The 13,956-nt window shown below is 43.4% G+C and overlaps 1 long non-coding RNA gene across 2 annotated transcripts in view; it reads right to left on the bottom strand.

The window, feature by feature from the left end:
• Positions 1–13,956, bottom strand: part of LOC146857353 (uncharacterized) — an 88,214-nt gene that overhangs the window by 40,731 nt on the left and 33,527 nt on the right. For both annotated transcript variants that reach the window (XR_014979568.1, XR_014979567.1), the window contains one exon: positions 7,927–8,124. This is a non-coding gene — a long non-coding RNA (uncharacterized LOC146857353). The remainder of the gene's footprint in view (positions 1–7,926; positions 8,125–13,956) is intronic.

Here is a 13,956-nt window from a genome sequence, read left to right as displayed (position 1 = left end):
GGGCCTTTATTATTACAATATCATAGCTCCACAAACAATTGGGGCCAGACTACTACACAACAAAAAATACCTGACAATAAAAATATAACAAAAATACAATATTCAATTCTTTTTAGAGTAATGGTGAGCTAGTATTTTAATTAAAACTAAAGTTTCAAAATACTTGAATCAATGTCTGAATGATGATGCTAAAGAATGATTTTCTTCTATATTCAAAATATTGATCACTTTTTATGCGTGGGTTGTTAAATGGATCACGTTGTGGGCTATTGTTTAAGTAATAGTACTGAAGATCCTGCACTGAGTTGGTGTTGCTTTCACCGCATCCTCCCTACCAAGTGTGTGATCAATTAATGGGGTAAATTAATTCACACCTCAATAAATCACACTGTCCAAGGGAAGAGGGTGATGGAGCTCGATTTGTTTGTAGGGGATGCATTATAATCATGGATAGTCAGCATCCACATATATATTCAGTTGTCGTGTTAATAATAGTTATTGGATTGTATCTAGAAAAGGATGTGACCCGTAAGGCAAGAAAGTAAAAGACACACAATTGATTGACGGAATGCAGGACAAATCAAAACATTTACCCCCAGTCAAGATATCTGGGTTAAATCCATCATTCCTTTGCTCACCATGCCACCCCAGTTTAGACCTGGTCATATGCAAATCAGTCTTGACCCTGTGCCTCATGGGAACAGTCCAGCCCGAACTGCCAAGCCAGGTCCTCCATGGACCGGAAACAAGCATCCTAGGACCGGTTTCAGGGTTTCACCCCTCTTCAGCCAGGATACCTTGATTCCAGTGGCACAGTGAGCCCAGGACCCACGTCTGGGCATACCTTTCGCACTTAGGGCGAGAAAGCAAAAAGACACACAATTGATGGACGGAATGCAGAACAAATCAAAACATTCACCCCCAGTCAAGAGATCTGGGTTAAATCCATTAATCTTTTTCTCACCATGCCACCCCAGTTTAGACCTGGCCATATGCAAATCAGTCTTGACCCTGTGCCTCAGGGAACAGTCAAGCCCGAACTGCTAAGCCAGGTCCTCCCTGGACCGGAAACAAGCATCCTAGGACCGGTTTCGGGGTTCTGATGATGAGGACAAAGACTCAGCATTTGACAAACAACAGACTCAAACGCTATGAGCAGGTCATACTTGCCTCAGAGAATGTGACTCTGAAAAGATGTTCTGTATTGAATCCTGGTACTTTGATGCCTTTACCAAATGTTGATGATGAAGATTGTGAGGACCATGACTGAACTTTGTACCAAACCAAGACCTGACATTGTCGATGAACCTCTACTCCAATCTGAATGGGAAGCATAGTTTACAACTCATGCAACACATCACAATCCATTACGACGCAAGTCTCATTACAACGACACATTGGTACAATGGATGCCAATACAATTTAAGTTGTTACAATGACTTGCTGTAGGGGGCAGAAGGTGATAGTAAATTATACTATTTCAAACTCCAGCGCCACCCCCTGCAGCAAGTCATTGTAACGACTTGCATTATAATGGCATGCGATGTAACAATGCATCATTGTAACGGCTTGCGTTGTAATGGCATGCACAGAAAACGCATGCGTTGTAACGGGTTCTATTCATCTGATTAGATCTTCTTTGTAGATGGTTCCTGCTTAAGAGATAACGTGGACCATCTGAGAGCAGCGTTTGCTGTGTGGCCCATTTCTGGAGTTCTATAAGCTGCTTGTTTACAGGGAGTATACTCTGCACAAGTGTCTGGGATCATTGCTTTGACATGTGCCTGCTTGGTTGCTGATCAAATCCGAGTCACCATCTACACTGACAGCCAATATGAATTTGGTGTGGTTCATGACTTCGGACAGATATGGTCACAGAGGGGATTCTTAATGTCATCAGGATCTCCGATTAGAAATGGAGAATACGTGAGGCAGTTGTTAGAAGCCTTGCAACGTCCAAAGGAAATTGAAGTGGTTAAATGTGCCACCCACAGGAGGGAGGAAGACTTTGTCAGGCTTGGGAACAGATATGTGGATGAGGTTGCATGTTTCTGTGCTGAACAAGGGTGAATTTTGACTGGAGAATATACTGGCGAGAGCACAGAAAGAACCAAGCTCAGCATGATTTTAGTCATAGCAGACACTTGGGACGAGCTCAAGCACCTGCAAGGAGAAGTGTCATGACAGGAAGAAGCTGGTTGGATCAAGGCAGGTTGTGAGAAAAGGCATGATGGTATTTGGCTTTCAACTGATGGTTGAGCAGTATTGCCAGATGATTTAATGAGCCCTATGGTGAGGCAGTTTCATGGAGCAGTTCAAATTGGAAGGGATGCCATAGTGCGAGTATTCAGGCAGACATGGTTTAATCCACAGTTTTGTCCGTTTGCTGAAGCGGTGTGTCACAGATATGTTACATGTCAGCAAATGATTGCTGGGAAAAAGACTGTGACTGCATTGCGTCCCGTTGGAAGATCAGAGGGTCCCTTTAATAGGATTCAGCTTGATTTCATTGAAATGCCTAGATGCAATGGATTGAGGTACATCTTGGTTGTGTTGTGTGTCTTCTCACGGTGGGTGGAAGCGTATCCAACACGGAGGTGTGATAGTCTCACAGTAGCAAAGTTATTACCACGTTTGGGATTTCCAACCTTATTGGAGTCGGATAGAGGAACACACTTTCATAGTGACCTAATGAGGATGCTTTGTGCTGCCTTACAAATTGATCAGAGACTGCATTGCAGCTTCAGGCCTGATGCATCTGGAATTGTGGAGCAAATCAATAGAACTCTCAAGATGAGAATGGCAAAAGTGTGTTCATGCACGTCCCTGAAATGGCCTGATGCATTGCCCTTGATGTTGATGAGTATTCGTAGTATTGCCAACAGGTCTTTCTCCTCATGAAACCTTGCAGGCAAGGGCGATGCACTTGCCTGCAGTGCCATCTACAGCCTTGAAAAACATCACAGATGATTTAATCCTTGATTATTGCAAAGGAAAGGCTGACGTAGTCCGTTCTGTGTCTCACCAGGCTGAAGCTGAGACTGCCCTGACCTTGAAGGACCTGTGCCATGATTTGTGCCCGGGTGATTGGGTGCTCGGTCACAAGCATGTGAGGAAGAGTTGCCTTGACACCCGCTGGGAAGATCCATATCAAGTGATCTTGGTGACAAATACAGCTGTGAAGTGCGGAGGTTTGGCGAACTAGATACACGCCTCTCACAGCCGCAGAGTTTCAGGACCCTCGGAAGAAACAGGTCCTCTCCCAGAAGAAAATCCAGCTGTGGTTGCGAGGCGACAGAAGGGTACAAGCCAAGCTGTGAGGCTTACTGACGAAGCTGATTGCCCACCAGAGCTGTCTGAGGGGGGTCACGCTACACAAGGCCCAGGTATTGACTCTGAGGGAAACGGTAACGTTGTGAGTGGTGATAGAGTCAGACTCTGCTGAAAGAACTGGTGTGCAAGGTGGTCGGGTGCAGAGAAGACGAGCAGAGCTTGCAGAGGAATCATGGCCTGGGAGACAAAGGAGGTTAAATCTGAGATTGGCAACTGAAAGAGATCTTGCTCCTGTTTCTGAGATGTCTGAATCGGGGCTAAGTGATGCAGAACAAGTACAAGAAAGTCCGAGAAGTTCAAGAAGGGCAAGAGGGCCTTGTCAGAGATATGCTGCCCCAGAGTGGACTTATCTGGCTACAGATGTCGGGAGCAGTGTGGCTCTGGAGGCTAAGGTCTTCACGAGTGGTCAGCAGGACCCCAGAGCTGAAAATTGATACGGTAAGGGTCATTATGAGTATTACTTTCCGAACTACAATGTGGTTCTTTCAGAGGTTCCAGCTTATAAGAACCTGAATAAGTATGATTATTACAAGCAGGAACATAGAGTGGGAAAGTATTTCATACCACATTAGATACAACTTATGCACATCGTCACAATTTGAATTGTATGTTCACTGACATAGAAAATAAATTTGTAGTTCAAGCAGAAGATAGACATAGGCAGTTGTCAGTAAAACGTAATAGTAGAGAGGGGAAAATTGCTTGGACCAAGGAGGAACTAGCACACAAGGCGAGAGGGAGCTCCGGTCCAATAGCTTTAGATTTTGAACAGAGAGGAAAGCTTTGTATCAGACAGGTACAGACATACTATGATAATATCTATGTAGGACAGAGTATGTGTGATCACATTTTTACAATCGAAGCAGTTGCAAAGAATTTCTTGCAGGATACGGTGCAAGTGGTACCAAATGTGTATTTTGTATGTGGGGAAAACACCTATGTGCGATTGCCACTGAATTGGTATGGTACATGTTATGTGGCTATTGTGATTCCCAAAATTTATCATGTTGAGGATTGAGGACCCTTGGAAGGTGGAGTACATCATAGAGAGAAACAAGGTACATGTGCAGGTGAGATACTTGGAGATGTATTTGGAGCAATGATACCAAGTCTGGGAGTAGTTCTGAATGATATTAAGATTAGAAGGTTGTCAACTATTGTGGATAAGTTGTCAGGAAATACACCTCAGTGTTTATTGCTTGTAGATGGAGAGATGGTGTCAATAAAAGCTATGGTGATGCAGAACCACCTTGCTTTGGATGTCTTGCTAGGAAAAGAGGGCAGAGTCTGTAAAATGTTTAGGGTCCAACTGTGCTGTACTTCTATAGCTGATAACAGCAAACATCTTAGAAAGTATATACGTAACATCACTGAGATTCATCATGAAGTGCATGATTTGGACACAGAGGGTGTTTGGGACAAGGTTGGAAGAGGCTTTAGAAGGGTTGGAAATTGGTTTGCCAAACTTGGAAAGGGGATTCTTGGTTACATCTTGAAGACCATCATCATAGTTGTCGTTTGTGTGATCATCTTGTTGGGATTGGTGAAAGCCTACAAATGGCATAAAGCAGGTCAGGCTGAGAGATCTCTTAGGGAGCGTGAGAGGAGGATGGAGAGACTGTAGGACAGTCACTATGAGAATCTCAAGAGTCTAGAGAAGTTCTGACAGGGAAGACTGGCTACAACTTCTGTTCAGGTCGGTTCTTTCTCCAGCGAGTTGTGATTTGTTTTGATGACACTTGTCATCAGAGGGGGGGACTGATGGAGTTTGACGGTGCTATTCATTTGTAGGGGTGCATTATAATCATGGATAGACAGCAACCACATATCAATTCATTTGTCGTGTTAACAATTGGTTATTAGGTTGTATCTAGCAATAACATGTGAAAGTGTAATGATAGAAAAAGTATCGTGCCATGCAAAGAAACAACGTGGCATTTTTGTTTTAATATCGTAATCCATAGTATTTGATTTCATAAGTTGCTTGCAATGAAATGTGAATTTGATATGCTTTTGTGATGCAATGATGTAGAAAGTCCTAAATGAAATTTTCACTTATGTGTGTATTTGAGAGGCCTATGTGTTTCACTCTTATGGTGGTCAATTTCTGTAGGCCTGAAATGTATTTTTCCCTGGAAGCTCTCGAATAAGGCTTGTAGGTGAAATTCATGTGCATGTTGAACTTGTACTGTTCTTACGTTCTGTTGCAGGTGGAGAAAGTCGTCTTTGTTAGTTAGAATAACGCCTTTTTTTTTAGGAGAGTTAGGCTCGGGGAGGAGAGATTATGTATAAGGAGAGCTGATAGTTGGGAGACGGTGTTCTTTCTCACTGAGGGAGGCCTTGGACTCAAGGTCATCTAGCCAGGAGCTGGGAGTTCGACACCGCATGGAAAATCACCTATGAGAAGTGTCCAGCGAGATGAGGTGATCTGGGGCCGTGTTCTACATTTTGTGTTTATGTATTAGGGACAGTGATCCTGGGCGGAGTCGGGAGATGAGATGAGGAGATCAAAGGAGAGAGAAGGAGCATCTTCAAACGAGCTCTGTAGCATTGGCTACTAGACCTATATAACATGAGTGTACTTCTTAGGAAGTCTTCACGTGCTGACACCATTACCTTATATTGCCTGGGGAATGCTAAGTAAGGATGTCACAATAGTGTTAGTGTAGGGATAGACTAATGCTCTTTATTCATTCAGCACAGATAAAGGCGGATCTTGACGTGGGGGGAATCATTGCCTGCATTCTGATTCTGGAAATTGTTATTTTGTTTATGATTCATCGCAATAAATTAGCTCTCAGGTTTGGATTTGGATTAGTTCCGATGAATTTCTACAACCTTGTATTGAGGTACTTGTACATCCAGTTGTTTTTGGCTTTGTAATAAACCCACTAACTTGAAATTCGGAGACAGTGATGCTTCAGAGTCATGGTCTAATACATTGTAGTCTGCTTTGATGAGTTATTTTCCCCTCCACACATCTCAGCAGGTAACAAAGGTCCATTGGCCAAGAGTTCCATAGTAGGTTGGTAGGAAGAAACTTGGCCTTATCAAGGGTTAGGTCTTTTTTTAATAAATGGATGGGAAAGGGGATTTGGTGAAAGGTGTCAGAAAAAAAACACTACACAAAGACAATATTTATCTGGGCAATGAGCAGCCAACCATCATCAATCTGTTCTGGAAGGAATGAGTATGGCACAGTTAAGTTAAATGCATTACAAACAGTCTGTCAGCCCCAGAGAACCAAGTTAATATATATCTAATTATTCTGTGATCTAGGTTTGATAAAGAGTAAATACAAATTATGGAGGAGTGAACCTAATCCATACAGTTGTAAAACATTATTCTTGGAAGTAAAATGATACTGTATTGGAAACTGGGCAGCGCATCTGCATTCTTCTTGGATTGTCTGTGAATCTTGGGCGCCTGACTGAAGTGGTTGGGTAAGGTAAGCATGAGTGTTATGGTACTTTTGCCTTTTGTGGGGGAGAAGAGAAGGCCTGTGGATTGTAAAACAGGCATGATATTGTGGAGTCAAGGAGAAGGACAGAAGGAAAGCTTCATGAGGAGTATTTCAAGAAGAATCAGAGGCAGAGCAAGAACATAGGGGCACATGCATCAACATAGACAATAGCAATTCTTTAATTGTGAATATTAAGGAATTGCAATTAAAGAATCGCTAGTGACTATGCATGTAGGAATCGCATACAATTTTGCGATTCCTACAATTTCCTTAATTGCGACTTGCAAATTGCGAGTCACAATTAAGGAATTGATTCCCATTCATTCCTATGACGCCAAAGGCCCATAGGAATAAATGGGAATTGCATGCGCAATTTGCGAGTACCCAATAGGTACTCGCAAATTGTGAATGCAATTTCAAGGGTGCAAGGGTTCCAATAGGATACCCTGTTGCACCCCTGAAATTCCAATTTAACCACATGTTGTGCACACACATGCCCCAATGGCATGTGTGTGTGTAACATGTGACTTTCAAAGAAATCAAAAACTTACCATCAACTTTAGATTGATGGTAATTTGCGATTCATATTAGCGAAATCGCAATTTGTTTTTGTTTAATGCATTGCCTTTAAGGAATTGCAATTTGCGATTCTTTAAATCCAATCGCAATTTAAGTAATCACAAATTTTGTGATTCCTTAAATAGCGATATTTGCATTTGGGATGAGGCATCCCGAATGCAAAAATAAGGGTCGCAAAGGTGCAGATTCTGTGAATCTAACCGTTTTTGACCGGTTTTTAGGTTGATGCATGGGGCCCATAGTCCTTTGTAATCATTCTTTTTATGACTCATGTGCAATTAATTAAGTGAGAGCAATTCCAACAACCAACAATCACAGTCAAGTGGCTGCATATATCAAGCTGTTTAGACTCGCAACTGTCATGATAATCATAACACTTAGCCCAGCATGCACATAATGTTATGATGTGATATGACATCATCACGTTTGTTTCCAGTTACCTACAACAACAGGCCCCCCATCCAATCACAAAGCTTCAAAATTTGAGCCAGCCAGCACACACACTCAGAAACATTGCATTTCCCAAATCAAGTAATCAACATACTTCTCACCAGACTGCAAAGTTGAGTAGGTCTCTTGGAGTCATCACCATGTTGGTTTCAGTGAAGTTGACAACTTCCTTCTTCTGGCAGTTGTTGAGGTAGTCACACCCTTAGTTCTTCCATCATCTTCCTGACTTCGTGTAACGAATCATCCAACTCCGTTCTGACTCCCGACCCAAATGAAAGAGATCAACCTGTAGTGCAATGCTGTCGATGAACAACCAGAGAAACATTGAGTAATTTTTTTGTATAGTCTAGATTTGTGTTTGTTAACTAAAGTGACTGTCCGGGTCTTTGAGTAGTGTGAACCAGAAAACAAAGCAGTGTTGACCTTGCAAACAAATCTCACCAAGTGGCAAAGGGGAAGGAAAAAATCACCTTCAGGAAAACGGATCACCTATTAGGCCACCAGCATCGTAAATCTTCACAAACTCAATCAAGCTTACAAATTATAGTTGAACACACACCCTCACTATCTGCCACCACATGAATCATCTCAACCTCTCAAATAATCACTCATATACCACTCATTGGTGCATTACTTACCTGTTCTAATTCAAACATGGTGGTACATTGCCGATCCTCTTTGATTCACACAACACAGATTGGCCAGCCTTGCAAATATAGTGTCAGATTTATGTTTCCTGGCGCATCCCTGCAAATCAGCAGGGATGTGCCAGGAAACTTGCGACACGCATCTCAATCCTTGCGCCACCACAGATGCGATGCATTTACAATGCGGTGCATCATGGCGCAAGGAAATGCAGATGCGTGTCACATCTGCTGCCGTAAGGTTGGCGCAGTGCCAGAGTTGTGTCGCGGGCGCGACACAACTCCAGCACTGTGCCAACCCTGCCTATGTCTAACATGGTGCGTCAAGCCTTGTAGATTTCACTTTTCCGAGGCGTTCTTGCGCCGGAACGCCCCCACTGCGCCAAAACGCCCACATGAAACCTGACGCAGGTTTCATGTGGCGCAGGGCTTTACAACGTGATGCATCTTCCTAGATGTGTCACGTTGTAAATACCCTGCAGCATGGCGCTGGCTTTACGCCGCCGCTGCGTCACAGAAGTGACGCAACGGCGGCGCAAAAGTGGCGTATGGGGCATGTAAATCTGCCCCCAAATATTTTGGGGTAATCCAGCTAGGGGATAAAATAAAGGAAAGTCAGGTGATGTGGAAGGCATTGTCTTGCCAATGTCCTTGAAGGGAATGGGGGAGGTTTTTTCACTGCACACTGGTCAAACTCCAATCCGGCCATACATGTGTCTAAAATGGTGAGGCTGCATTAGTCAGTCAGACACAAACAAACAAACAAAGTAATATAATGTTCCCCTAGCTTTACACTTTTTTTTTCTCAAAGCAGTTCAGCAATAGACAATTATATGGTGGCCCAGGCCTACTCAGTAGTCAGAGAATTAAAGTTCTCTCCTCAAATTCAGGTGTTTCCTCCAGAATTTGGTTAGGTAACACACTACCATGACCTGAGTCTGATGAATCACCCTCATTCTCCTCCTGTCGTACTTCAGGTATGGGGTAATTCAGTGGTATAAAGTGCTGATTCATTTTGATCAGGGTTAATCTCTCCACAGTTTGGGGTGAGAGACTGGTCCTTCTCACTCTGATAACTGCACCAGCTGCAATGAACACATGCTCAGCAGACACACTTGCTACTGGACAAGCCAGATACTTTATTGCCAGGCTGTTGAGTTCTGGCCATTGGCTCCTCTTCACATGCCAATATACTATTGGGTTTTGATCTAGATAGACCTCTGTTGAGTCATCCAGAAAGGCCTGAACCTTCCTCTCAATAGTCATTGGTGCTCCAACTTGGTTGCCTTCGCCTCTGCACTGGACTAAAGCTCTGCCTTTAGAAACCAAACAAATGCAGATTTTGGGGCTGATGAGTCTGTTCCTGTTGTTGTTTTTGCTGGTGTTCTTGTTGGTTTTGGCTGCTGTGAGCCAACAGCACTGCCTCCAGGCTCTATGGAAGTTGAAGACTGCACTCCAGATCCTCTGCCAATGGAGTTGGCCTCTAATTCCTAGCTGTTCTTCTTTTAGGTCACTGGCTTACTCAGCAATCCATGTCTTGTAGTTTGAAACATCCCCATCTGAAAGGGGAATAAAAGTGGCCAGTAATTGTTTGTGCCATGGATCAAGAATTGCATTAACAGATAAGGAAGGGATTAAGCTGTCCGCCAACTCATGCACATCTATTTTTTCATCCACACCGCTATACATTTAAGACACCTCCTTTAGCTGTTCCTGTACCATATGAAACAACAGGATAGCTTGGCCCATGGTACTGTCCTCCTTGCAGACTTCCCTTGTGAAGACCTCAAAAGGAAACAGCATCTCTGTCAAGCATTTGACTAGGTCTCATTGGTCCATCTCAGTGATCATGCCTTTCACAGCTGCATACCCTCTTTGTATGACATATTCATTGATCGGTCTGTACTGCTCAAACAGATGTCAAAACATGTAATAAGATGTGTGCCAACATGTTGCCACCTCCTGTTTGGGTGTATGGAATTCTATTATCACCCTGACGGATCCTCAACTGCTTCTTGACTTTAAAAAAATGACTGAAATGAGTTCAGATTCTTCTGCAGGTGGACAGTAAGTTGCTGACTCATCCTTCTTTTTTTTAGAAAGTCCTGTACAATGATGTTCATGCAGTGCGCCAAACACAGGACCTTTAAGTAGCCACCATCTAACATGGCCTTAACAACATTACTGCCATTGTCCTTGGCAACAAATTCATTCTTAGGCCCTCTGGGCTGCAACCATTCAGGGACCTTATTGTTAAAATCATCCTAGAGGTTTGCAGCTGTATTATATTACTCCATGGTGAACATGGCTACTTTTGCATGCTTCAAAGCACCATTAGAAATTTCAGCAGTGTCTACACCTGCAGATATAATTTCTGCCCACAAAAGAGATCCAGTGTGCAGTGATGCACATGTAATCAGTGGCGGGCAACTGATCCACATGTCTGTCATCAGGTGGATAGTGTTAACAGCACTCTGCTTCAAAGGTTGTCTAACCAATTCCAGCACATCATGATGTAATGATGTAGTGCTGGAACAGCAACCCTGGCAAAATAGGTCCAGCTGAGAACCTTCCAATTTGGGCAGATGGCCACCACAAATTCTAGAAAACACTCTCCTTCCCCAAATGAAAAAGGAAGGAGGTCCACCACTAACATTTTAGCCAGCTTCCCATTGTACAAACGTGCCATTGCTTTCGTACTGCCCCTCCTGCCTAAACATGCCAGGAATACAGGAATAGTAGCCTAGATTGTTTTCTTTTCTGGTGCCATTGATGCTGACGGCTTCTTGAGAGCAGAAGGTAGTAGGCTCAAGTGCGTCTCAGCGGGGCAGTCATTGTATGCTCTTTCCTTGGTGTCTCGACCTGACTGAGTCTTGTGCCATTGAGATGTTGCTGATGTGGGTAATAGAACTGCACTGCTAGGGACAGGGCTGATTTGCATAACAAAAATGTCACTCTATTCTTCACCTTCACCTTCCACCGGAGTCGGATCAGATTCCCTGCTCTCACCACCTTCCCCAACACCACTTGCAGTTTTTTGCCTAAGGTACGCCTCTCAGCAGACAGCGCGGTGTTTTCTCCAATGAGTTGTTTGGCCCCAGGTACCATAATTTGTACCAAGCTGACTCCGACTAACACTTGCTGTGCAAATGGAGTATATGGTAATGTTCAGCTTCAGTTTGCTAACCATAAAGAAGTCCCAAACTGGGGAGGTCAACTTTCTTACACTGGTGCCACTGCCAATGTGAGAAGAAGAGGTGGTGTGCCTCTCTGCAGTGTCTACTTCTACTGAGGTAGTTTTATATGTATGTCGCAGGGGCCTTGCAACTATGGAAATAGCTGTGGTATCTGTGCCACATCCCTCAGAGCAGGTCCAGATGGGGTAACGATGATCTCCACTGGGGCTGGACTAACAACAATGTTGACTGGTTTGTCATCATCCTCCTCTTCTTCATCCATAACTCTAAGGCTTTCAGGAACCTTTCATTTCCCTGGCCTCTCCTGGCTTGTCTCAGACTGAGGCGGTATCCAAGTGGAGTCTTGATCATTACACTTTTTCTTGCGGGAGGCCTGGAAGACAATGGAACTTCTGAAAGAGGGACTTCTTATACTTCATCAGCATGAAGGTCAATCTGCTGAAGTGCTACTACTGCAGGAGGAATTACTAGTTTTGGCTGCAGCTGTTGTAGTCCACTTAGCTGAGTTTCCGGCAATGATTGGTACTACTTTGCGAAAGAGATAACTCCAATTCAAAGTCACTGCTTGTTGGTGTTGCCGTGATTAGAGTTCCTGCCTCTGTGCCAGACATGAGCTTGGGCCTAGGTTGGGGTGGGGTGGGGCCATTGATGTGAGAGTGCTGTGCCCAGAATTCCCCCCAGAGGCTGGTGTGTCAGGCATATGACTTTGTCCGAAAAAGGTCTGGGGCGACATACCAGTGGGGGTAGTCTCATTCTTATCACTGGCCACTTTCATGGTAGTACCTTTCTTTGGAGCCATCGTGAAGCTGTTAGTTGGCAGTGGCACTTAGCTTTACAAGCTAAAGAGATGTTTGTGTTGTGTGGTCAAGTGTCACATGCAAAGGCCTTCTGTCTGGCAGTACTGTGGGTGATTTATTGTGTACCTAAAGGAAAACAATCAAGAACATCAGTGAAACGTGGCATTGTTGCAGCTTGAATTAGTAGTACAAACAATATCCTTTAGGGAGGTTACTTAAGTTATAAATAATTATCAACAATACAGTGTATGCATTTAAAAGTAAAACTACACCAAGATAAACTTCAATTTACAATCAGGGAGGATAAAAAAGAGCAACAACGTACAGATGTAACTGTTTGCCTTATGTTCATCAAGTTGGGATGTGGCACTCAGGCAGGTGGCAATGGATTCATCCTTAGAAAATGTATGGTGTTGTGTGGCTGTGCACATATGGCAGATAGAGAGTTGATGGATGTTGGGAAAATGTGGAGAAAAAAATTGCGCAAAAATTAAAAAATTAAAAATTGCTGTTGTACTAGGGGACTACCATGAGAAACCCATTGGGATTTGGGAGGCGAGGAGTGGTGCAGGTGAAAAATGCAAAAAAGTATACAATAATGTAAAACACTGTTCATACAGTACATTTAGTATGAGCATTGAGCTAATAGGCCTCAAGCATAATATTAAACTGATATCAGGGAAAAGTAAAAAAAATATGAGCACAAACAAAAAGCCTCTACATACAAAATGGCTTTCAAAACTGAAAAAAGGATGGTTCACAAAATGGACATATGTTCAAACAACTAGCAAAGAGACAGGGTCGCAACAAAGAACGCATGCAGGCCTATGGCAAAAGCACACTGGCTGGATAGACAAAATGGCCCCCAGCCACATGGTCAAACAACACCAATCAGCAAGGAGGCATGGCCACAACAAAGAACACATGCAAGCTTATGGCAAAAGCCCACTGGCTGCCTGCACAAAATGGCAGCCAGCCACATGGTCAAGCAACAAGCAGAAGGCATGGAAAACAAATAACTCATGCAGGCCTAAGAACACTGACTAAACAAATTGGCCCTGGCCACGTGGCATGGTGGCCTATGGCAAATACACTCACACACTGGCCAGACAAATGAGGCATGGTAACACAGGAGAAAGCAGCATTGATTCAGCAATTCCTAAAACAAAAATATACTCGGCTGAAGATTTTTACAACAACACACATCCTCCAAAGGCATCAAATAAATTATCCAACATATACACTGTCTGCAGAAAAAAAAGGAAATGCCCACCCCAAAAAAACACATTTTGTAATTTAATCCAATGCCACCCATGGCTCAAATGATGTTTTAACTCAAAAGACACCACAAAAACAGTTGTTTCATGCACCCATGACTAGTACTGGGCCTACTGGCTGGAAGGCCAATTGGCAGATCGGCCACAAAGTGAATTAAATCAATATTGCAAATGTATCAAAAACGTGGAGAAAATTTACTGAACTGTGCTATATTT

This window comes from Triturus cristatus, chromosome 3_2 (assembly GCF_964204655.1).
Source record: "Triturus cristatus chromosome 3_2, aTriCri1.1, whole genome shotgun sequence".
NCBI classification, from domain to species: domain Eukaryota; kingdom Metazoa; phylum Chordata; class Amphibia; order Caudata; family Salamandridae; genus Triturus; species Triturus cristatus.
This window is presented reverse-complemented; position numbering and strand designations above follow the sequence as displayed.